Source organism: Callospermophilus lateralis, chromosome 5 (genome assembly GCF_048772815.1).
Source record: "Callospermophilus lateralis isolate mCalLat2 chromosome 5, mCalLat2.hap1, whole genome shotgun sequence".
NCBI classification, from domain to species: Eukaryota; Metazoa; Chordata; class Mammalia; order Rodentia; family Sciuridae; genus Callospermophilus; species Callospermophilus lateralis.
The window spans coordinates 30,253,628-30,280,132 of NC_135309.1; the positions used below are offsets into that span (position 1 = coordinate 30,253,628).

A 26,505-nucleotide genomic window follows, 5' to 3' on the forward strand; every position below is an offset into this window, starting at 1 on the left:
GTTATGCAAGGCCTGTAAAGGGCCACTGCCAACTCCTGGCCCTCACCACCATCCTTATTCAACCAGGCAACCTTCAGATTCCCAGAGGAAGAAGTCAGAGTGGACAGAGGAGAGATGAGATCAAGCACCAGTAACATTTGTACCAGCCCTTCCCTGAAGAAATCATGGAAAGAGAGATCATGCAAAGAGTTGGCTGCCAAAACCCAGAAACCCAGACTCTGAGGTGGGAGAGCCGTTTCAGAGCTCAAGTCAACACCCTACTATAAAATGGGGCCTGGGCCTGAGGGAAATCCATGCCCAAACTAGCACTTTAATTCAGGGCTCCCAAATCACAGCAGATTCAGAGTCAGAATCTGAAAGATCTCTCTGGCCCTAACTTTCTAGAAGTAATTGTGTGAACAGACTAGAGCTAGTGATCATTGGGAAGGCAAGATTAAAAAGGCAATCAAGTCCAGGGACCATATTTGTCCTCAACATCTTATAAACAGCAAGACTCTCAAGTGTCCAAAGAAAAAGTGGGCTCCCATTTGACTTGGTACTTCCACCAGTAAAATTTTATCCTGATGAGGCAAATCAGAAAAAAAAAAACTGTTCAGAAAGACCCCAACAAAGCGTTACTTATAACTTCAAAAAATTAGAAGCACTCTATAAATCTGATAGTAACTGTCCAAATAAATTAAAGATCATCCATTTTTATACCCGTCATTAAAAAGAGAATATCTCTATATGTATGACAAAATGAGCACAATAAATGAGAATCATTTCTTTTTTGTTAAACAAATTAAAATGTGCATATGCACACTCAAAGTAAAAACTCAGGGAGGATACATGAGTGTTATCAGGAATGAAGTAGTGTATTTACAGTGATTTTAATTCTTGTACAAAAGTAGATATGAACTCTTTTTTTTAAAAAAAAAGAAACATGTCCTTTTTTGAAAAGGAAATGGTTCTAAAAGGTCCACAGTACCTTATACAACCACACTTATTTTCTCAGCATGTCTGAAGACCAAGGGTTTCTGCCTCTTCCTGCTCCAGAGACCACAGGAAAAGATTCATCCTGGGGTTCTACTCACCCACTTCTCCCCTCACTTTGCTTGCACTGCTGGCCAGCCATGCCAGGGCAAGAGCTGCCCCTAGTACCTGACCAGAGAAATCTACTCAGCTGGCTTCAAAAGGAATGTTCTACTCCTTGATCAGACCCATGTTCTCTTAATGAGTAGAGAGTGTCCTTGCCCGACTGATAGTGCGGCCCAAGCATTCCTGGCTTCCGCCAGTCACTGCCCCCTCATCGTAACCCATACCACATGCCTCTGATATCTGATGCAGTGAGGCCCAACCCATAGTACCCCTCACCCCCAGCACTGGCAGTAGAGAAACACAGTATCTTAATCCCAAGAAGATGGAGGCCTCAGGCCCAGCAGGCAGCTCTAAACCCCCAGACCTATAACTCCTAAGTTGACCCAGACAGATCTATAACCACCCATTCCCTAATTAGGCTAAAGATCTTCACCTGTTTTGCCTCAGGGCCAGGATAGTGTATATCGATGCCATGCTGGTCATTTCTCCCAGTCCTCAACAATACTGCACACATGCTACCAGAGGCAAGCAGGCCAAAGGGCCTGTAATAGGAAGTTTGGAAAGGGAATCGGGTTCAGGGGCAAAGTGTTCTGAACACTTTCCCTGAAAAGGTGGGGCAGTTTTTCAGGTCAATAGTCTTTTTTGTTTCTTCTTATTAAAAGACTTTCAAAACTAAAAAAAGACGCTTATTGTGACCACCCTGCCCAACATTTTGTTTATCAAGATCACAATGGAACATGGTAAAGCACTGAAAGTTTAGTCTCCAGTCAATGTAAGGGACCTCCTGCCATAAGAAGGCCCTGCTGATTCCCTTCTCCACCCGCAATCCTAAACTAATGAGTGGAATGAAGCTGGTCTGTGTATATGCAGGCATATTCCTCCATGAGTCCTATGTGGAGTTGAAAAAGCTCTATACCCAAGTCCTGTCCCTAGGATCCATGCTGCCCTGCTCTTGCTTAGCTTCCAGCTAGAGCTTCAGACTGCCTGACAAGGAAAACAAAGCCCCCAAAGCAGCAGAAAAATCCACTAGCGAGAGAAAACCCTTTCAGCCCTTGCATAAAATTCACAGATCTGTTAAAATCATGTGGGACCTCACAAAAACCCAAGAAGACTCAGATGAGCTGCTGTCAGCACTACAGGAGGCTGAACTAAAGGCTAGGTTTTCTGACTTAAATCGTATCTCCCTTTCTGGGTTCTCTCTCAGCCACCCACTGCGTGTGCAAGCTTGTATGCATATTCACCCCCACAAAGAGAATACACAGGTCCAGCAGGGCTTGGTATCTGAAATGGTTTCCAACAAAACCCATTCTTTTGTGCAGACACCAATCCCCATGAACAGCGCCATCCCATATAGTCAGGACACAAGTCCTTTCCTTCCACTTCTACATTCTAAAACCTGTGTCTGCCACCATTGACCCAAGCCCATCTCAAGGAACACCACTATTCATTTGCCCAAGAAAACGGTGAAAGAATGTCAGAGCAGCAAAAAGGACCATAGTTCTGATCTTCTCTATTTGTAGACAGAAAACTGAGGCTGCAAAAGGGGAAGAGGCTTCCCAGGGATGGGAGCTCCAAGTCTCCACCAGCTCCAATATTCCTACCAGCTCACTGGGAATTCCAGTGGCTCCACTGTGTCAGGAATGGGTCAAAAACCTCCCTAGTGTTAAAGTGCTTCCTGGCGATGGGAAGGAAGCGGTCCTCAGAGAGGGAGGGGCAAGTGTGGAAAGGCAGGCCCAGGCAGGGCCCAGCTGGCTTACCTGTCCATAGATCTCTGGGGCCCAGGGTTCCAGGGGGGAAGATGGCAGACAGAGGCCCTAGGAGGGTCTTCCTCCTCAACTAAGGCATATCAGAGGCTAAAGGGTATCTGGAATAGGAAGAAAAGCACTTTCTGTCCCACAGGACCATCATCAGCCAGGAGCCAGTACTGGCTCTAACTCTAGGGTCAAAGGCTTCCGTAACACACACATGCATTTGTTAAAAGTGAAGCACACCAAAATGTCCATGTGCAAGAAGCAATCTGAATTTAGTAGAGGTAGGGGCACTAGAGGCAGTTTCCTGAAGCTATATATGCATGGCAAACTCACCATCTTTACTTAGGTTATTTTACTTAAAAACAGATGATTCTGAGTAGTGAGGAGCAGAAGCTAATCCACTAATGCTGATTAATAAAGAAAGGAAACAAAGGACAGAAATAAGGTGGCTAAGGAGGAATGGCAGGACAGAGGAGCTAATATGGGGATGGAAGGAAAGCATGGCAGGTGCCCAGATGGGTAGAGTAGCTGGCTGACCATACAGTCTCAATGGTCTAACTCCTGGGGATGAGCCTCAGCTTTCAAGTGTGGAACACCCCTTCGTTCAAACATTCCCTAGGAAAGCCAGATAGTCCCGCTGTCAAGCACAAGAGACTTAAATTACTAGACTTGGGTTGAAATCCCTGTCTACTCTGCCTTTTGCAGAGCCCTGTGAATTTAGGCCTCCTTTGTACAAACCAAAGGCAGTTACTGTACAGGACCATTGGAACACTTTTAGAAGACAGTAAGAGTGCCTAGCACACAGTAAACACTCAACAACTGCTGAGAATTACAATTCAAATTCACAAAAGCAGCTTAATATTTCCAAGCAATCATTATCCTTACCAAGAGAAAAAGAGCAGTGTCACCAATTTTTTATCATTTAAGAATCGGAGGGCATCGAAAGAACTCCTGGGAATCAACTGGCGCACTTCACCCAGACCAGAACACAAATGATCCCCACCCAGCTTGGCTTTTCTTCCAGGCAATGATCCATGGAGGGTTGGGGGACAGGGGCAGGGCATGTGCACCCTTGCACTGCCCTGTAGACAGGAGACAGCTGCAGACAGGGCTCCAGGGCAAGTTTTTCCAGAAGAGAAAAACTTTCAGAATTTTGCAGTCTTAAATGGAGAAAGAAAAATGAGGGAATTTACCACAGATCTTCTCTGATTCCACAGGCAGGATATCAAACTCTGCTTTGTTGGAAAGGAAAGACAGACATGGAAAAGGCCTAGAGTTTTACAGTAATGGGAAAATTTAGTCATTCTTCAAGACATCAGGTAGGGAGAGGCAGAGAGGGCCTCCGGCAGTCTCTCCAGCCTACCAAAAGGTCTAAACGCAGATACAAAGTTTAACAAGTATTTTCTACATTATCTTGTTCTAGAAAGATCCTAAAGCTGCTGACCTTTTAATACAAAAAGCTACCCAAAGGGGCCTTAAAGTACTCCAGTTCGAGTAATGGGACACTAGCAAAGGTTTTTAGGGGAGAAGGCACATGGGTAATTCAAATTCATTAGGTCATGCAGAGAACTGGTTAAAGGAAGGGAGAAGCTAGAATTGAAATCAAGGACACAGTGTAGTCAAAGGTGAGACAAGACTGGGCTGGTTAGGAAAGTCTGCGGAACCTGGAATGAGCAGACAGAGAGAACTACTAGGTTTCAGGTCTAAGTACCACCAGAGAATGGGGAAGCCTGAATGCTGGCTTGGGAGGTAGCATCATCTCCTGGAGACTGGCAGCTGAAGAGGCCCAGTTCACCCTGACTGCTGGGCTTAGAGCTGCATGACATTCACCACTAGTCTGCTGCCCTCCACTGGGCTATTAGTCAGCCTCTTCAAGGAGACCCTCCAGATCCCAAGTGCAGTCAAGTGTCTCTGCTGTGTGCTCTCACTACCCACTGCTAACTGCCTGGCTACTTATCTGCCTTTCCAGATTATGCACTCCCTGTGGACAGCGACCCCAGTGCCTCAGCTCAGAGCCTGGCAACACAGTCCTCCCAGGGACAGAGAAACAAATGTCTAGACACTGAAGGGTCCCAGAGGAACCCAGGCCTCAGCTCAGACTTGACTCTCAGACAACTGTCTGCCTGGAATCAGTGCCAAGTCCCTGTCCAGACTCGAGCATTGGTCAGCTGGGTAACAGTGGGGACCCTCCTGCACTAATGGAGCCACACATTCCTCAACAAAATTAAAGGGAATACTGGTTCTACAGGTGTGAGGAGAAAAAAGGCAAGGTGTCAGATTTCGAATCAAGGAAAGAGTTGCCAGCAGCACAATGAAGACAATATCAAACAAGTGCAGATGGCAGGGCTGGGATCGTGGCTCAGTGGTAGAGTACTCGCCTAGCAAGCACGAGGCACTGGGTTCGAGGCACTGGGTTCGACCCTCAGCACCACATAAATGTAAAATAAAGAGATTGTGTCCACCTAAAACTAAAAAAAATAAATTTTTAGGAAACAAAAAGTGCAGATGGCATCAGATGGCATGCAGAGTGCTCCATGCTGCTCTACACTCTGTAATTCTTAATCCTTAAAATAACACTGAATTAGTACCTTTTATTGGTCCCATTTTACAAGCAGGGAAATCAAGGTACATGGTAGAAAGGTTATTTGTCAAGATCACAATCACCAAGCAGAACAACAGGATTTGAAGCTACATAGTTCTGAGTCAAAAACCTGTGTTCTTAACCACCAGGAGGAGGTGAAAGAGAAGACGGGGAAGGGTCCATGTAACCACCTCACTTTGGGCAATAAACAGGGCAGGCTCTCAATGGCAAGGTTATCTAAGGTCAGAGTTGGGTGAAATTCCCAGGATCAAATACCAATGACCTGACAAGCATCCCCCACCTCCAGACAGAGGATCAAGGCAAACTGCCATCAAGTGTACCCCATCAGAATCGCTAACTCTAACGCTGCGGCAGCCCTACAAGGAAAGCAATGTTCCCTTCAGGTCCACCTCCTAGTTCTTCTACTGAAGACTGTGCCCCAGAGAGGCTCCTCAGCCACACCCTAGACCAGAAGCTGCTGGGGTGGGGGATGCAGCTGACAAGGACTCGCGCCTCCCTAGATAGAGCCAACACTGTCTGAGCTGCAGACTGGGACCTTGACTGTGGAAGGCAGTGAAACCAGGCGGAGAGTCACCCACCTGTGCCTGTCCCTCCCTCCCAAGCCAGTCTGGGCATAGAGTCTATGAAAAGCCTGACTACCTTCAGCTGTCACTCAGCCTGGGGATGAGGTGGAGTCACAGGGGAACTTGGAGAGCTTTTCTTCCCACCCTTACAGACCCCAACACCTTCTTGACAGGACCACTTCTTCTTCTTCTTCTTCTTTTTAACAGAGTTCAAAGAATGCTGGGTTAACCCTTCTCACCTTGTTCACCAATTTCCTCCGGCTGCCACTGCTGCCACTTCTCAGAGGCCTCTCTCAGCCCAGCCCTCCCACCCAGATTTCCCCAGACCTGCAGCTGGAACACAAGAAAGGGCCGAAAGGCACTCTGGAGTCTGGAAGAGGAGTGGGCAGAGAGGAAGGGAGGGAAACCTTCAGAAGGTCAAACCATCTTGGGGCCCTGGTGAAAGGAAGCTTCAGGCCAGCCACCAAGCCAGGGAGTCTGTGTCCCCTTGAGCACAGAGGAGGGGCAGAGGGCGTGCCAGGCTCCAGTCATATGCTAGCCAGCCTGGCCCAGGCCCAGATGACTATCTTTAGCCTGTGGTGACCCAGGTGCTGCTCCACGCTTCTACTCTCCCTGCCCAGACATGGGCTCTACAACCCTACAGCCACCCCATGGCTATGGCAGTCCCTGAAATCCTGCCCAAAAGTTGATTAATAATCATCACAGCTGAATAAATCAGCAGCCATTAAAACCCGGGCCTCCAAGATCCTTAACCAGCCTTTTCTAAGGAGCACATTGGGTTCTAGTTAAAATTAATAACTACTTTTCACCTTGGACTGATTAGGTGCCAAAAACTGATATAAGCTGCTTTCTATGTACAATTTCCTTTACTAGTAAGAAAGGCTCTTATATAAGGACACAGCACATTTTGAAGCAAGATGGCGGATTCCTCCTAGTTCCAGATCTCAGTGTAAATACTCCTCAGGAGTCCTTCCCAGCTGCCCAGTGTCAGGTGCTGCCCAACCAGCAACAACCCTGGATCAATTTCTAATTCAGTCTTTAGTGTGGTGTCTCAGAGTACCCATCACCTCCTCAAATGGCTACACCTATATACATCTCAACCGCCTAGACCACAATCATCCTCAGGTCCCACATCCTTGTCCAGTGCCAAAGTTCTTGACATGGACAGATCATTTGTTTCACAACCACTAGAGAAAGTATGACAATGATCTCCAGTTAACAGATGAGGAGACCAAGATTCAACGTTCAATGGCTTGCTCAACTAAGGTCAAACTAGTAGCATCAGAGATGGAACTGACTACTCATCCCTAACCTTCCTAGTTTTTAGTGTGCCCTATGTAGAAAATTACTGGAATTCCATGAGGGGAGGAGTCATTTCTACCTTGTTCACTGGTCCCAAATAAAGGATTGCAGTCTGTGTGTGGTAGGCCCACAGTAAATATTTACTTAAAGAAATTTACATAAGTATAGTTGCTTCTCAATTTCCATAGCATTATCTTCCAGGGAGAGAGAGAGAGAGGTTAATTATTCCTTTGCATTACAACTTAACAGCACAGGAGTACAATCTGGTTTTCTCAGCATGTCTCTGGACCTAGATTCAGTTCTCCTTGGAATTGGAATCAGCACACTTCAAGTCAAGCACCAAAAGTCAACTGTGGGAAAACAGAAACGGAGAGGGTGTGCAGTAGATAAAACAAGACAGCAAGGGTCACTTTTATTTCCTAAATCTTAGGGCATTCTCTGCTGAAAGAGGCATCCAAATCCTCAAGAAATTATTTTGGATGAACCTCACTACTGAAGCAGAGAAGCTAATCCCAGACCCCACTAGGGCAGAAAAGGACTTGAGAAATTTCATCATATATACATAGGAAAACTGAGACCCAAGAGTGACCTGGCAGCATCCAAAGTTATCAGTGAATTGCTGTAGATCTGGGAAGGATCATCAAATTGCTGCCTCCAACTCGGCAGGTTGGGAGTTGGGAAGTCAATGACAGCTTTCCCCACTCTCCCCCAACTAAAAGCTCTATGCACAACCACAGTCACTCATGGGGCGGGGTAGGGTGGGGCTCAGGGATTTGAAAGTGGCACAGAACTGTTCCTCACACTATTCACAGTATCCCTCTACTCTCAAGAAAAACTCCCAACACACACTAAAAATAGAACCCAGGGTTGCTGTGCCACCAAGCTACACCCCCAGCCCTTTTCAGCAACTTAGCAAAACCCTATCTCAAAATAATAATAAATAAAAAGGGCTGAGGATGTGTCTCAGTGGTAAAGTAGCCCCAAGTTCAATCCCATGTATAAAAAAAAAAGGCAACACAGAGAGAATTCTAGGCATTAGATCTAATCATCCATTTTCCAAAACTATGAAAGGGATCCACAATAGTTCACAGAGTTGTTTGACAGATTAAATGAGATAATTTAAAAATAAATTTAGAACACATATACAAAAAAAACCCCACAGTCATCTTTTTTTGTTTCTTTGGGGCAATTTCAGAATCTCCCTGGGACCTGAAAAGGGAAATGGGGGAAGGAACAGGGTTGCCAGACTTAGCAAATGAAACTCAGAACATCCAGTTAAATCTGAATTTCAGATAAACAGTGAGTAATTTCTTAAGACCATGTCCTATGTAATAGTTGGGACACAGTTATACTTAAAAATCATTGTTCTTTGAAATTTAATTTTAACTGGTGTCCTGTTTTTATTTGCTAAATCTGGCTATCATAGAAAGAAGGACCATTGCTCCATGTTCCAAGGTCAAAGTAGGGGAGTGACCAGACCTCTGGGCTGGGATGCCAGGTCTGGCTCAAGTACTGCAGCACTAGCTATCTTATATAAAAAGCTTTATATGTAAAGCTTGGTGCGAATTTCCCTGAGTGTCTTTAGTCTCTCAATTCAGAGGTCTGTGGTAAGGGTGGGTGGAATTCTGTCATCTGCAGTGTCTTTATAGTCCTTACACCAGAGACCCTTAAATGCAGCCAGCTTACCAGGAGGACAAGTGCCCCCTGAAACTGGCTACAAAGGGCTTCAACCCCAATATTTTGAATGCAGAATTATCAGCTGAGGAGCTCACCAAAATGTAGAATCCTGTGATCTCACCCTCCTGATTACTGTTCAAGAATAGTGGGGTCAGGAATCTGCTAGATAATTCTAAGGTAGGTTTTCTTTGGACATATTTATCAGTTATCTGGATTCAATCCAACAAGTTTCAACTGTTACTTCTGACAGGTTATTATCCAGAACTGCAACAATTGATATTTTTAAATCAAGGCTGCACTTCTTAAGCCAATAGTAGGTACTTGGGTTCTAGTTTTAATATTTCTTTTTATTTACATTTACATTCTTGGGCTAGGGGTGTAGCCCAGCAGTAGAATGCTTGCCTAGTACACATGAGGCCATGTGTTCAATCCCCACTCAGCACTGCAAAACAGAATAAAATAAAAATGCGCTAGTACATTTACATTCTTATATTAAATATTTAAGAATTTTTTGAAAAGAAAAATAAAGCAGGGTGTTGCTGTGCATGCCTGTAATCCCAGCAGCTCAGAAGGCGGGAGGATCACAAATTCAAAGCCAGCCTCAGCAACTTAAATAGGCCTTAAGCAACTTAGTAAGACTCCGTCTCAAAAAATTAAAAATTAAAAAAGAACTGAGGATATGGCTCAGTGATTACGTACTCCTAGATTCAATCCCTGGTACCAAAGAAAAAAAAAAAGAATAAAATGACAAGAGCTTTTCTGAGCGAAATGGGCCCCGAGTCCCCTCCTCACTTGCCTCCCACTCAGCTGGAGTTTCCAAGCAGAAATCCATGTGGAAAACCCTCACCTCACGTCTGTGGATACTGGAGCACCGGCTAGCACCTGGAAGGGAGGCTTAGGGTTGGCTAAAATACAGACTCCTGCCTCTTCCCAAACTCCAGAAATCAATGTAGGGAGGTGGGCCAACCTGGGGCATCGAGTTTTAACAAGCTTCTTCTGTACAAGGCTGATGCCAACTAATGTGTGAGAACTGAACTGCCAGTGAGTGAGAGAACCAGGAAGGACCTTGTCACCAAGTCCAAGGGCTTGCACCTGCAGACAGGAGGCTACAGCGGTTTGATTACACACACTCAGCAGCCAGGGTGTTTGAGAAGCTCATCCCTGTTTACCCATAGTCCCCTCTCCAGCACCAGAAACCAAGAATGGTTAGGTCAAGAGAATGTCTTGTCAGATTTGAGGTCACGTGGCTCAGTCTGGGCTGGGCTTGGGTTCAGTTTTACAAGTTCCAAACTGGGGCTGTGCCAGGAGAAATGAAGTTTCTGAAGGGAGCTTTCCATCTGCTTCCTCTTTTCAGCCAAACAGCCTCTGCCTTCTCCTACCCTAAACCTTGCTGTCTGTTCACCCAATGCCCTGACATTTGGGTCCCTTAAAATAATGGCTTCCATTTACTAAACATTTACCTCAGGAAGTCAGGCCTCCGGCTACAAGCCTTTTGTGCATTGTTTTTTTTTAATCCTCACCGTGGAGAAACTACTGTCCCTTTGAGTCCCTGACTCAAAGCAAAGCTATTTGTCATCAAGGACACACAGTGAGGGCTGGGGATGTGACTCAAGCGGTAGCGCGCTCGCCTGGCATGCCTGCGGCCCGGGTTTGATCCTCAGCACCACATACAAACAAAGATGTTGTATCTGCCAATAACTAAAAAATAAATATTAAAAAAAAATTCTCTCTCTCTCCTCTCTCTCTCTTAAAAAAAAAAAAAAAACTTAAAAAAAAAAAAAAAAGGACACACAGTGGGAGGTATGTGATCCCAAAGATCTGAAATCCCAGGTTATCCCAGACCCCTCTCAGCACTGAAGGTGACAAACACTAGGTTCTTTATGTCCCCAAAGGACTTCCAAGCTCAAGCCTGCAAGTCATACAGAGCACTGAGGACACTCATGACAGAATCCTCTTCTCTCAGTCCCATAAGTACCTGCCAGGTAAGGACAGTGCCACTTAGCACAGGGAAGAAGGGGGAGCACAATCAGAGTCAAAGCACTGTTTATTCCAAAGGCAATACTCCAAGGCCACCCTTGACCTGAAGACCTTGGGCTCAGGCCAGTACCAAAGCCCCAGGGGAATTTTACCTCTTCCAGCAGACGGGGAAACATGAATGGAGGAAACTAAAGAGACCCTGCAGGTCAAAGGACAGGCAGCAGAGGGGAAAAGAAGGTGAAAAAGCAGGGGGTTCTATAGGTCCTTCTTCAAGGCACAGGGAAGAACAAAACAGAGTAAAAACCACCAGAGAAATTACCTTATGGTGACCAGGGCTGAGAAGCTCTTAAAGAGAATTCCACCCAACACTCCATCTGTGTCAGGCACAGAGGAAGGAAGCAGTGGTGAACAAGACAGTTCTCTATACTCCCAGGGCTCAGTTTAGATAAGGGCTTTAATTTTTTAACTCCACCAGGGAAGGCTTGTCTTGCCTAGGGTGCTGTACAGAGGAACCCCAGGCAGCCTACTGCTGAGGAAAAACCTGGGTCCAAGTCTGTTATGGGCAGGAGAAAGAAATGGCACACAACATAAGCATGTGTAATTCCAGTCTGTCAAGGACTGAATACTGCTCTCCAGCTGGACAAACATTTAGCCCATACTATGTGCTAGCTACTGTCAATATAGAAGTGGACAAGATTGCCAAGGGGGAAGGTGGGCTCTTTCCTTCCAGGGACTACTCTGTCCTCATTCCAGGCAAGACCTACAACTCTTAGGCCTGGGTTCTTCTAAGAAAAGACCCAGAAGAATAAAATGTAGAAATGAACAAGAATTATACAACAGTACCTCTGTGGATGGAAAGTGTAGGCTGGGGGTGTGAAAAACTGCCCCCTTCCTCTAAGCTTGGCCTGGTTCACCTTCCTTCATCCCACCAGCAGGGCAGTGCATCTGGGCTGAACCCCAGGGTCAGAAGCCAGATTCTGTCACTTCTCCCTGGGTGATGATGGGTTTCTGTAAATGGGAAGAGTCCCTAACCTCATGGAATTGAGAGGATTAGTCATTACTTATAATGTTCTTGTAAAAGTGCCTGGCACATAGGAAGTACTCAATACTTGCTATTATTCTGAAAATTACAAATCTCTGAACACCACTTGACAAGGTTTTCTACCCTATCCCCAAACCCACTGGTGGGCCTCCTTCGGGTTCCTTGCCCTGCATATCTGTTTAGTGTTCTGGAGTCCCAAGCAGATGCTTCATTTTGACCCTAGCACCAAAAACTCATCTGGAAGGCAGAGCAGAAGGGCAAGCAGCCTATTTCCAGGAGACACAGAACATCACCAGGCAACACTTTCTCCATCTGTGCAGGACTTCCCTGGCCCTCTCAGGACTCAGGAAAGAGTGTTGAAGGCATGTGTCTGGAGGGTCAGAAGCTACAATATCTACATTAGATCTGCCTTGGGGATTCACATTGCCAGGCCTAGTTCTCTTCTCCATTTCCACTCCGGCAGCAGCCACTACCTAAAAGGCCTCCTTTCTCTCCTTCCCCAAAGCAACAAAGCAGAATGAAAACAGACCAGGCACTGGACACTGTGAGCCCTTTGGTGCCACCTGGGAGACTTTGGTCAAGATAGCCTTGGCTTTTTGTTAAAATGAGAAATAACCAGATGGCTTCCAAATCTCCTTTGAACTCTGGCTTTTCCAGTCTATAATCACAAAGTCAGGGAATGGGGCAGCGAGATCTGAAAGGGGCAGAGAGATCTGAAATGGCCAAGAATCTCAGAGCAACTACAATCACAGTCACAGCCAACAGGAGTGGGAGTGTGAGGATCCCTTGTCTGCCACAATCCTCAGGCTTCCTTCCCAATTCTTAGCAAGAAAACTTCCCCCTTCAAAGGGTAAATTGCTACGTCACAGCTCCTGGATGGAAAGGTCAACAGAGTCAAGTATCTTTTTAAAAATGTTGATTGTAACTGAGCACAGTGGTGCACCCCCTTAAATCCCAGGAACTCAGATTCAGAGGCTGAGCCAAAGGATCACAAGTTTGAGGCCATCCCCAAATAAAAATGTAAGGACTAGGGATGTGGCTCAGTGGTAGAACATCTCTGGGTTCAATTCCAAATATCCAAAGAAGAAAAAATAGATTTTTGCCACAAAGGAGTACAGGACTGTTTCACAAACCAATCATTTAGAGCTGGGCACAGTGGCAAACACTTGTAATTCCAGTCACTCAGGAGGCTGACGCAGGAGCATGGAGTTCAAAGCCAGCCTCAGCAAAAGTAGGGCACTAAGCAACTAAGTGAGACCCTGTCTCTAAGTAAAATACAAAACGGGGTTGGGGATGTGGCTCAGTGGTCGAGTGCCTCGGAGTTCAATCCCTGGAGTTCAACACCCCCCCCCAATTTTTTTTTTTTTAAGAGATTTCTAAGGCTTAACCTCACTTAGGCCAACCCATTGCACCCACTCTGTTCCAACAACTAATCTTTTTCCCACTGCCTATCTATCTGCCTTTGTTCTCCTGGTTAGACTTGGACCAATGCTATCTAGCTCTGTGGGGGTGGGGAGTGCTGTAGGCCTGGGGACACTGAAGAAAAACCAATAAGGAGCCTGTGCTCATCCTCTACTGGTTTCCTTTTGTACCTGAACAAGTTTCAAAACCAAGTGGGCAAGCTCTGAGAGGGCAGGTGGGTGTGGTGGAAGAACTAGCACAGGAGTCTAGGATGCCTGTGTGTTAAACACTGGGTAACAGCCTCGGTAAATACCTTCTCCTGCCTGGGCCTGCTTCCCTCAGCAAAGCGCACATGCAGCATGCATGTGCCCGTGTATGTGTGAATTCTGACCCAAATTCACGGTCTAGGCTCAACCCCAGGGTGCCTGCAGTTCTCTGCAGAGCATTGGGCCAGCTCCTTAACCCTTCTCTCATTAGGAAAATGCTACTTTCCTTTCCAAGGCTGCTTGGAGTGTTAAAGATAAGTGCCCTTGAAAGCCTATTTCTACGTGGGGCAGAAATACAGCTCACAAATATTATCTCATTTTGTCTATTTTTTTTAAATGATATATATGTGTATACACTCTCACACACACCCAGAATGTGTCATCCAACAAAGTAGCCTCTCGATACTTGGTGGATACTAAGCATTTGAAATGTGATTAGTCCAAATTAGGAAGCACTTTAAGTATGAAAACATCACACTTCAAACCTTTAGTATGAAGAATATATAAAATATCAATAATAATTATACTGGTTACATGTTGAACTGATATTTTGAATATCTTGGGTTATTTTATAAAATTGATTTCATCTATTTTAATTTTTTAATACGCCTACTGAATTTTTAAAATTATGTGCTTATATCTCTATTAGGCAGCACTTACTTAGATACACAATCCCATCACTGCTTAACAGTACTGGTGGTTGGTGGGACTGCCAAGATTGTTTTCCTTTTTTGCTAATATATATTTGGGTATTTTTCTACAACGAATTGGTGCAGAGTAATCTGAAAAAAATTCCCCTTCAAAAAAAGTTAAAAAGCCCAAAACCAACAGTATTTCCATCCCCTTTGGTGATACACCAAAGCTCAGAGAGCCCCCTCCCTTCCTGGCCTGAAAAAACCACAAGGTATAGATAGCTCTTTCCAGTAAGTCTGCAGGTGGCCTGACAGAGCTGAAGAGGAACATCTCTAAGGGCCAGGGATCCCAGCAGGATCAGAAGTTTTAGGGCCTGGCTCACACTCACTAGGCTTAATGCCAGAGAGCCATAGGAGGGGCAGAGCTGGGGACTTCAGGGCCATCAAATCTGAAGATATGTATGGGTCCTCTGTATCTCCAAGAAACAGTTTTCTTTGCAGGATTATGAACACTGTGGTCATGGAGAATGCAAGGCCAAACAATATGTAAGACATTAACTCTGGAGTCAATCTGCTGTGGGCGCAAATCCCAGCTACTTACTAACTACTGCAGAGCCTTGAGCAAATTACAGAGCCTCTCTGAGCTCCCATTTCCTTACTACAAAATAAGGATCACAACTATAGCTAGATCCCACAGGGCTGTTGTGAAAATGAATGGAGATAATGAATGGGATGTATGTGGTGGCTTAGAAGGTTTGAAAAGCACACAAGAAATGGAGGGTATATTGGCACTTTGGCCTGGTTCCCTGGGGCATCCCTGCCACTCATGAGGCAGATTCTAGGACACCTCGATAATTCCAGAGACAGCACAGAGGCACAACAGCAACAGCTGAGCACAGCACTGGACATCATGGATCCAATTCCCTCATGTACCGAGAAATGATCACCTAGCCAGGAGAAATTAGAGAACAGGGCTGAAATCAGAACTCAGATGCCCAAGCTTTCAGTTTGGGCAGCTTGCTCTGACCTCACCCTGAAGAAGTAGCCTGAAATCAAAAGCCCCAGAGCAAAAACTGTGATACAAAGACTCGGGGTCAAGATCATTCCCCACCTCACCAAAAACCTACTGGTGCCCCCAGGCTACTCACACACACCCCTCTCCATCTCCACCCAGGGGCATGGAGCATGTGATAGCATTCAGCTGGCTCTGGGGCCAAGAGACCCAGAACTAGGGGAAAAACATCTGGTTGCTTAAAGCTGCCTTTCTGTCAGTTTCTAGACAGTTTGAGAAGAGTAAGAAATAGCCATCCAAAAGTTAGATCGTTTGACTTATGCTGGCCTCCCATAAGGGAAAAGAATTAAAATTAACAAATAAATAAGGTCCATATCACTGCACCACTATCCATTGCTCTCCAACTCTTTCCTGGACTACTGCACAAATACGTCTGTCTATACCTACCTTGCTCCTTGCTTCCTTCTACCCAACCCATGCCCAGCTCCACAAAACTGAGTAATGACAAAGCAGCAATCAGATCATGTCACCTCTTCCACTGTTTTCAGAACAGAATCCAGACTTCCTAAGCTGGCCTCCAAAGGCCTCCTGATTTTTTGAGCCCCTTTCCCCTATTCACGCAGGCCTTCTGTTCCTTGGAGAACACTAAATTCATTACTATCTGCATGCTTGATGTTTCCCCAGGCTAGAATGCTCATCACCAGCTCCTTATCAAGCCCATCTTGGCTCACCCTCCAAGCCATTTCCAACAACACGACTGCCCGCCCCACACCACTGACCCCAACATTTCTCTACTAGATTGCCTTACTGTCTCTTTCACAGCCCTTAGCACTATTTGAACTACCACGTGATACTAAAGATGGCTACAAACTGATATTCCTTCCTTTAAATGATGGAGCCCATATCCCCTTCCCTTGATTCTCAAAAGGACTACCACTTCAACTGACAGAATAAGGCAAAAGTGTTATCTTAATAATGTCCTAGGGTCTTAGAATACTGGCAGTATCTACTTCCCCCCTCTTGGAATGTCCTCTGTGAGAACTAAGCTACCATATAGCTACTTTGAAACCACTCAGGAAAGCTAGTTGAAGACACTGTAGTTCCACCTGAATTCAGTTTTCCAGCTAAGGCCCTCCAGACCATGTCACCACCACATGAACAGAATCAGAGCCAAGCCCTGTCCAAATCCTGCCCAACAGATTAGTGAGTAAAATGGTTGCTTCCTATGCTACTAGGTTTTGGGGTGATTTGTTGTTAGGCAGCAACAACAAATTTTTTATTTCACTGTTTCCCCAGTGGAATGAAACCAGGAAAGCAGGATAGTTTCTGTCTTGCTTCCAGCATAAGTCAAACGATCTAACTCTTAAATATGCTGCTCAAAAAAAAAAGGACTGAATACGATGTTCAATATGGTGGCAGCCAAATTTGCTTCTTTCACACAAAGGTCAAGTTCAAGCTGTGGTAACTCTCTAGAAAAGCCTGGGAGCACTTGTAATACTGAGACAGTCCCCTTAGATAGGTCTACTTCCCTTCAACTGAGCTGGGTGACACTTTGACCCTGACTTTTACCCGACCTAGCCTAACCCTCAAGGCCAGAAGGGAAGGTCTCAGCATCACCCAGCCTAACCAAGTTCAGGATGTCAGAATCTTAACATTGCTCTCAAGAGGTGGGCCACGACTGTTTGCACACTGCTGAGGTACTCATGACCTTCTTCAACAGCTTACCTTACCCCGGATTTTTCAGAAGCCTAAGGCAGAATGTCCCAGGAAAAGGGCCCTGCTGCCTTGACCAAGCTCAGGGGGATGGCTTCCTCAAATTGGTCCAATCTGCGTGGAAGAAGCCAATCCTACTGGATGAAATCTCTCTCAACAACTGCAGTCTTCATCTCTGGTGTGATGTATCAGTTTTAATTTTTGTGGGAAAGAATCCTGAAGGATCTTCTAGCCCAACCACCTTCATTTATAGGAAAATGGAAAGGAAGTCCAAAAGATTCAGAAGGTTGACCAAGGTGTCCCAGTCAGTGAACCAAAGAGTAGGGTATAGAGGATTAGTCTCCAGGTTTTTTTTTTCCCCCAGACCAAAAACTATGCCAGGAGCACGAGCTGAGCTGTTTTGGAAGAGAAATCTTTCCAGGGTCATAGTCCCCAGAGAGAATTAAATGATCCAATGATCCTTTGTTCCATTCCTCAAACAGCAGGACCACAGTCTCTATCCAAGGTCTTTCCACCCCATAACTAATATCTGCCTTAGACACTCCCACACCTAAGGGGCATTGCAGATGGAAAGGGCCTTAGATTAATGATGCTATACCCATTGCACAGATGGGAGGAGTGGAGATAAAGAAGCCTAATACAGTTCAGTTTCCTTGGCAAGCTAATTCCTAGGTTCTGAGAGAGCTTTCTACCACTGCTGGAGAGCCTAAAGGCCACTGTACTCAAGGTATCCAGTCTTCCCCCTTGGGACCTTAGGCCTTAAATGTCTTCTCATGGTTTACTCATAAGGATCCTCCTTGGCATGATGAAACTTATGAAGTCCTAAGCCCAAAGGCCTTGTGCTGGAAGAAAGTTTGGATCACGGATGGCAAAAGTCTCTAGTGACCCTTTAAGTGCCACTGAACAGCAGTTGTGAGAGGGCCAGTATGGCCAGATCTTCTAGTTTTCTGTAATCATAATAGCATTTTTTATAATTCATAGTACCCTGCCTTCATCTATTTAGAAGTATATAATGCAGTGGGATAGTTTTGTAAATCCCTAGGCTTCTAGATAACTTCCCTGATTTTTAAAATAGATGATTATTTTAAAGTGTTCTTAAATGTAAATTAGCCAAAACTTGTCAGGCTAAACTGGGCCTGAGCAGGTCAATGGGGAATGCCCCTTTGTGCCTTCTACCTTTCAGAATATAAAGCCCCATCCCGCTGCCCCAACAGCAATGTGTCTTGTTTACCACTGAATTCTCAGACCCCTAATAGATACTCAAAAATTTCGAATGAACAAAGGTAAAGAGAACTTTGTCAACTTACAGCTGCAGGACCCTACGGCAAATCACCATCCAAATGGTTAAAATATGACCACTCAAGGAATTCAGACCACTCAAGGAATTCAGTATCTATGATGGCTGAATCATTTAGAGGCACTGTTGAAAGTTATTACTTCACCACAGCCAAAATCCAGAAACACTCCCACCTAACCCTCATAGAGGGTTAACACTCATAATGAAGTAGGCCTACTCAGATGTTATATTTCAAGAAAACTGGCATTTCCCACCTACCCTAAGCTTTGATTCCCTGTACACATAACCCTGGTTCTTCAACCATTCCTTCCCTCATAGGTGCCTGAGTTTCAGTGAGCCACCTATCTGTGTTGCTGATTTCCTGTCTCCTTCCCACATTCCCTGGAGACAGTCTGTTTCATACACTATGCCCAAACCCCACTCTTACAATGGGCTCCAAAACAAGGCTATTCTCTCCACACCAACTGGTCTCTCTCATGTTCATACAAAAGAACAGAGATCTCTGTTCTCCCAAACAAACCCAAAGCTGTAGAAAGACTCCAAAGTTGTAGTGGCAGAATTTTACTGCAAAGCACCTGAGCTTATCTTTCACTGTTACATTCTTCCACTAGAGCATTCTCAAACATCACGACTGCGACTGCTCACTGCTGGATCAAGGCCCCCAGAGTCCTTAAATTCCCCTCCACTATGATCCAAGGTCAGAAGAACTGATTCTAAGATGTGACATGGACTGCCTTCCTATGCATGCTCAGATCCGAACTGCAATGATCAAGGGCAAGAGGACCCAGGACAACAGAGCAAGGCTGGTCTAAGAACTGGGTCAAATTCAAAGCCTCAAAAAAGAAAAACAGCACTCTTACCATTACCACTTCTACTATGTGCCAGGCTCCCATCACACACTTCTATATCTTTACCTACCTCACCTTCAACAGTGATCCTGGTTGGTGGGAACTCTAGACATAGCCTCGCTTACTGCACCCAAAAGTTAGCAACCTGTCAAGGGCACTAGGTTAGAAGTGGCAGGGCCAACTCGAACTATGATGGACTCCAAAGTCCATGCTCAACGATTCCATTTTACTTCTTCCTCCAGAGGTGGAATGAAAACTGAACTGCAGTAGATGTGATTTAAGTCGCAGCCTTGCTTTGAATTGACTTGTGAGCTTCAGCAACTCCTATTTTCTTTCTGGGCCCAAAGTACCCTAATCTATAAATGAAGAGTTTTACATTCAATGATCTCTGTGGCCTCTTACAGTTCTAAATACTCCCACCTCTCTCAAAGGAAGGAAAGGAAAAGCAAGTCCCCGAGGGTATAGCAATGGGGACAGGGCTGACAACTAGGAATTGAGCTGTGTAAGCCTAACCAGCCCACCACTACAGGATCTCATTCCAGCAGCCTATATGGGGGCATATGCAAACCCATTGTCCTCAATGTGGGTGTAAATAGAGCTGGATGCAGCCAAAGAGAGGTAGCTTTTATGGGAAGAAAACCTTGTGCACATGGCTATCTGTCCTTATAAAAGTCCAGAGGCAAACCACAGAGAACGGCTGGTGAGCAATTGCCTGGCATGTGGGCCCAGGAAGTCCTCCACCATGGGGCCGCCCCTGGTGGTAGGGGACAATTTGCCACCCAGAAGCCTGCCTCTAGCCACTACACTTCCAGGATCACCTCTTCCTTCTATCCAGCCAGCAGCAGCAGGAGTAAGCATGCGAGCACCAGCTTTGTCTAGGACAGTCCATCCACAATGGTGCTTCTTCAAGCAACTGAGATGCATTCCAGATAATGCAGCCTTCTTGAAAGTCAGAGATATCCCATCAACCCCAGCCACTCCTCACCCCTAAAAGGGGACAGCTAATTTACATTTTAGTAATGACTTATGAGTCTGCATCCTTTTATAACCTGGGAACTTTGCCCCAAAAGATCAGAAGAGAAACCCCGAACCATCTAGTCTTAACCTAAGAGGTTCTGCCTTGCAGATGGAGTTATCTTTCAAAAGAAAAAACATTTGACCATGCCACTCTCGCACTTAAAATCTCCCATGGCTTTCCAATTGCCTTCCAGCTAAGACTGGACTTCAGCATTCACTACAAGGCTTGACTGCATACCTTCCAGTCAGGTCCACTACCACCACAGGGAACTGTTCCCTGAACCACACTGTCTTTTCTCTTCTTGACCCATAATGAACAGATCAAGCAGGGCTTTTCTCAGTAACTCCTACTCAGCCTTCCCATTCAAGCCTAACCATTGCTTCCTCCAAGGAGATTCCTCTGACCTAGACTGAATTTAGTGTCCCTGCTATACTCCCCCTCCAATATCATCCTTTCCTTTCCCTATGCTTTTCACCTTCTTACTCACAAACAGCACCCAAAATGTCCTGAATGTCACTAAAAGCATGAGATTCAAAGACATTTATTCACTAACTAAATATTCCCCTGAGCTGCCTACCTCATTGGACCAGGAATTGCTATAAGTGCTAGGGATACAGTAGAGGTCAAATATCAAATTTATCTTGACCCACTTGAGATAAGAACTAAAAAGATGAAGCAGGGTAAGAGGAATGGTGAGGGAGTCCAAGGTTGGGCCTTGTTAGTCTATATAAGGTGGTCTGGGAAGGACTCTCCACTACAGTGATATGTGGGAAGAGCACTCCAGAACAAAAGGCCTGAAGCAGAAGAGCACAGGAAGAGCACAGGACAAGTTTCAGGAAAAGGATGGTGAAAAGGAGTGAAGTAAGGAACAGACAGTGAAGGACTGGGGGGGGGGGGGGCGGGGGGAGGAAGGGAGGACCAACTCAGGTGTATTCTTGGAGAATACTCTAAAGTCTCCAGATTCTACTATGAGAATAGTAGAATTTTGAGCAGAGAGTGACAGGAGACCAGAGGTTGCCACATCTCTCCTGATGAGTGATGATGTGTGGTCCAGACTGGCAACAGAGAAGACAGTAAGAAATGTTTAGGTTGGACGCAATTTGTATGAGTCAAAAGGATGTACTAGCAAATTAGATGTGAAGTAACAAAGAAACAGACGTGGCAGTATGACCCCAAGGTCCTTACTCTGAGCAACTAGGACGGAGTTACTTAACCACTTTCTTCATGTGTTTAATGGGTATAAAAGAGCACCTGCCAAGACAAGCTGCGCTAGAACTGGTGAAATGCTCAGTGAATGGTAATTAGTATATCATTATTACTTGTCTCAGGGTTATCAAGGCCTAAATAAATTGTTGTGTGAGAAAGGCAGAGCAAAAACCATACAGAGCGCCCAAGCAGACCATCCATCCTGATGGCTCCAAGGTACTCTGGAACTTTCAATCCTCTGAGAAGCTTGCAACTTCATTCCAAAGCAAAGAGAAAAGAATGGCTGTTCAAATTCCTGGAATGGATGTATAAGGGTAAGGTGATCACATACAACTGGAGGATTATTACCAAGAGCTCTATAAACAAGACCTCTGATGCAAGGTCGTTTGAGTTTATTAATATCTCAAACTTGACAGAGAAGTCCCTCAACATATACCAGAGTTTTTATCTGGCCAGCTTTACAAAATCCATCAGTAGATCCACACTTCACAAATAGCCCATAATGAAATTTCAGTTAACTCTTGATTATCAACCTCCATTTAGGAGACGCACAGATAAGCCCTCAGAACAGGTGATTACCTCAATTTACATATTGGCTTTGGAATGCATCTTGTGGAATACAAACGAATTACATTTGTAGGGACATTTTAATTCATACACTGTGCTACCCCATACTCAATATCAACTTGATCCTCAAAAAGACCTCTGATCAAAGATTAGCCCCATTCTGTAAGGAAAACAGAGACTAGGCAACCTATGTAAGGTTACGTAGCGCATAAGAGCAGAAGTCCTCCGAACATGCTCTAATTTGAATTCTATAAACTTCTCCCTTCACAGAACTGTGCTGTTTCTCAAGTTTTTCATCTGTCTGACATTCCTTTTCTTGAACCCCAGGCAAGGTAAGGTCATATCTTCTGGTCACACCCTGACCGCATTCTGGACAAGCCATGGAAGCAAACCTGGCTAAGGTACCTATGGGACTGTGAGCCCTTCCCCCCAACACCTTAATTACCCCCTCTGAGCTTGTCTTGGATTTTGCAAATAGGGGCACTCCCTTCTTCCAAGCTCTCCATTTAAAAGAGATTTTTGTGGTTTCAGGCGTGCTCCTCTTCCCAGAGAACAGAATGGGTGCTGAGTAATAATAATAATCTTAATAAGATGCTTACTCCAATTTAGGTCCCATTGCAGAGGGGTGGATCAGCAAAGAGAACGCCACCTCCACCCCCCTTTAGGGTAAGAGGGTTCATGACTACCCCCTCCCTTAAAAAGTCAGAAATACCTTCCCTTCCGTGCCACAGTGAAATTCCAACTCCATGCCTAGAAGGAGAAGGGCAAGGTGGCCCAGGGCTCTAGGTAAAGGCTGTGATCTCCTCCCTGCAGAGTGTGTCCTAACTGTGTGCTCTGGGAAAGGAGAAAGTAAAGGGGGTAGGGGTAGCTTAAGCCTCACTTACTAAGGCTAAACTAGCAGTTCTTTTTGAAACAGAAGTGCAAAGAATTGGGCAAGCATTAACAAAATAACTTCTCAAAGTTAAAAACAAAAGAATGATCACATCATTATCCGCCCCTATAAAATACTACTTAAAATCATCTAAAATTGTCAAATTTCCTAAATTGTCACCAATGTCTTTTCATAGTCCCATTTCTTCAAATCAGGATTCACAACAATGCATTGATTGATGACTGAACCCTTTCATCTATATCAATTCCCAGCTTTAAAAATGTAATTTAATTAGGTCTGGGGTTGTGACTCAGCAGTAGAGTGCTCCTCTCACACGCGTGAGACCCTGGATTCGATCTTCAGCACCACGTAAAAATAAGTAAGTGAAATAAAGGTATTGTGTCCAACTACAACTAAAAAATAAATATTAAAAAATGCAATTTAATGATTGAAAAAATAATTTTCCCTAGAGTTCTGACATTTAGAAACTGGATAACTGCTACCTCACAATTAATTTGTTCTTCTATCCCTATTTTCCCTATAAACTGGCAGTCAGTCCTATGGTTCTATTAGAGCTGGGTATAACTTTTATTTAATGGGGGAAATTTTTCCTATGTGGTACTACGTACTTTTGATTATCACACTGTTAAGGCACACACTGTTTGGCTGTTCCATTATGAACCCGCAATCCATTAACTTAGGTTCCTGAAGCCAAAAGCTTCTCTCAGGTGCTCAAAGACCTTGGAATTTTAATCACAATGGCATTTGGGTGGTGGTGGGGGGTGTGTGGCTTTGATCAAAAAAAAAGAGAGAGAGAGAAACAACTAAACAAAAAAAACTTGAAGACATTTATATCAAAACCAATTCCCTCATTTTGCAGATGAAGAAACAAAGGCAGAGACATCACGGGATGTGCTGGCATCCACCATGCTGGTCAGGAGCATGATCAGAACTGGAATTGACACTAATAATGCTCATCATTTATTAACAAAAAAGTTAACATAGCAATAACTAAACAGGCAGTATCGTTGCTTGCTCTGTGCCTGGTACTCCACTAAGGGATTTATAAACACCACTTTTAATTTTCACAATACTCTGAAATGGCTCGAGATACTCATTATTTTCATTGTGAGGACTGAGGCAACGGGGTTCCTCTGAATAATTCATCCAAGTTAGAAGAGAGTTAGGACTCAAAGTGCAGACTATATGATTCTAGGGCAGGAACTTGAAATTTCTTCTATCCAGGCTACTTCCTATACTTGGGAAAAGAGGAGCCAGGGTCTACAGTAGCCCTGACATTGTGGGGTTATAGTGATGCCCCAGATCTATAACAATGCCAATTAGTACAGCTGAGGAATCCAGTGAAGGGTCCATACCCAGAAAAGAAAGTGAAGGGACAGTACAAGTTTATCTGCCAGCTCAGTGTGGTGGAGGATCCCTAGGGTACCATGGATCAACAGGATAACCTTTTTTTTATTTTGTGAAATCGGCTGCACTTCAAAGGAAACAAACATACACAAAATGATGTCCAGGGAACAAATGCTTAAGTCTCTGACCCTGTCCCCAACTCCAGCTCTAGTTAAGCATTCTTGTTACACCAAGTTAAAGGTATGTATACAACAAACCCACAGATTACCCCTGCTGGGTAGGAGAAGGTTCGCACTTACAGCACATGCAGTCCAATTAGGCTGGCCTTTCTCCACATGCCTGGAGCACATGTGAACCCCCCCCCCCCAATAGTCTTCACAAAAGTAAAAATAAAAATGTTAACACTTCTTTTTTTTTTAAAAAAAAAAAAAACTCACTATACTCTGAAGTAGAAATTGCCAATTCTTTGCTGCTCCAACCTTTAAGATTACCCATACTGTGTCTGTGGAGAAGCAAAAGTCAATTTTTAAGGAGAACCCACTTATTTCAGGGGCACTGATGCTACACACACACACACACACACACAAAGGCTTCTATTCTCCAACACCCTCATTTTACAGATGAAGAAAAAATGAAACTCAGAGAAAAGCCCCAGGAAGTCCCAGTCTCTCAGGCATCCCAACAGCTACCTTATGCTGGGTATTGAGCTAAATAATTTAAATGTATCATCACAGGGAATGTTCACAATGGTTCCCATAAGGCAAATACATCATAAATTAATTTCTATTACATAAATGGGAAAGGTGAGACACAGCTAACAAGTGGCAGAGCTAGTATTTGAGCCTAGGGAGTTGACTCCAGCGCCTTTGCTATATACCATTTCTTCTTTTAACTTAGACATCCTTAGAAGGGTTATGGTTAGAATAAGGCGGGGGAGGGGGGGAACTCTGTGGAAGGGAGTCCAAAAAGCCAAAAAGCAAATCACAAGAATTAAAAACTAGAAACCTAGGGCTTGGAAGCTTAAACCAGAATAGAGAACCCCACAAGAAAGGAGAGAGATCATAAAACATATTTTATTACTAGTTACTGCTTGTGTCCCTTAAAGAACTAAAACACCAACATCTGAGCCAAAAGGAGGGCTAAAAATAGGCATTTGCAGCAAGCCTTGGAAAGCTTTTAGCTTGCTTATGAGGCATTCATTTCTGTAGACTCCCAAAAAACATATGTCTCACAGAACACAAAAATTCCCAAGACCACACAGTCACTCCACTGGTGTCACATTAAACTTGTCCAGGCTGCAAATAAAACTAGAGCTGGAAAGGGCCTTAGACATCTATGTTGGCTGCAGAGAAAAGGCCACCACCACCTAATCTCACCAAACAGAACCCAAACACATAATTTTCTCTCAAAAAGCATCAGAGTCCTAATGACAGGCTTAAACAGAGAAGTTACTGGATAAATTCAGTTACTCTGTCAAAGACTACTCCAAAGATTCTAAACCAATGAGTAGACACCCTCTTGCCTTAAGATTCCAGAAAAACAAGAACAGAGCAAATCTTATCCAACTCAGAACTTTGCTTTGGGCAGTTAAAGCAAGTCAGCTTATCCGTTTAGAAGGAAAGGGGAGATGCTAGCCAAACTGTCTTCTTCCCACGATCAAAAACCCCAGTGATGCAAGCTCTCAAGGGCCGCTGGACTTACACAAAATGCCAGCTCAGGCACCCAATACCACCTGATGTCATGGCTGATTTAAAACCCACAAGGCAGGTTCACCATTAGTTAAGTAGCAGCAGACAGGATGAGTAGCCCCAGTTAAACTTCAGAGTGCTCTCTCCTGGTGATGATTATACCTCTGAGTTTAAAGAGGAGGACAGGATAAAGAATGTCTTAAAGTTGTTTCCCCTTACTCTGTGGGTGGATAGGAGGGATGTGAAAGAAAATGGAGGTTCCAGCACTGCTCTTTGCATAAAGAGGATTCTGGAAGGGAAAGGAAGGGAGGCAAAAGGAAAAAAACACGATTTGAGGTACCGCTGGTAAAACCCAAATCCTCCTCTAAATGAAGCAACCTTTGGCGGAGGGGGCGGGGGTGTAAATACAAAGAAAGAAAAGAAAAAGGAATAAAAAGGTAACACGCTGTTTTCATGATTGACTGATCTGGTTTCCCTGGGACAGGGAGTGAGTCTCCTCTCTAAAATACGAAGGCATTCGGCTCCCCCTACAATTTTATCCATTCTGACGGTTCAAACCAGTCAGCCTCAACAGCGACTGAAGTAAGGGAGGAGTTCTGGAAAAGCACTCGGGCTACTGGCAGAGGC

At 44.7% G+C, this 26,505-nt stretch overlaps 1 protein-coding gene across 2 annotated transcripts in view; it reads right to left on the minus strand.

The window, feature by feature from the left end:
- The window catches only part of Larp1 (La ribonucleoprotein 1, translational regulator), an 85,341-nt gene that overhangs the window by 23,337 nt on the left and 35,499 nt on the right, over positions 1-26,505 (minus strand). The gene's annotated exons all lie outside the window — the stretch shown is intronic.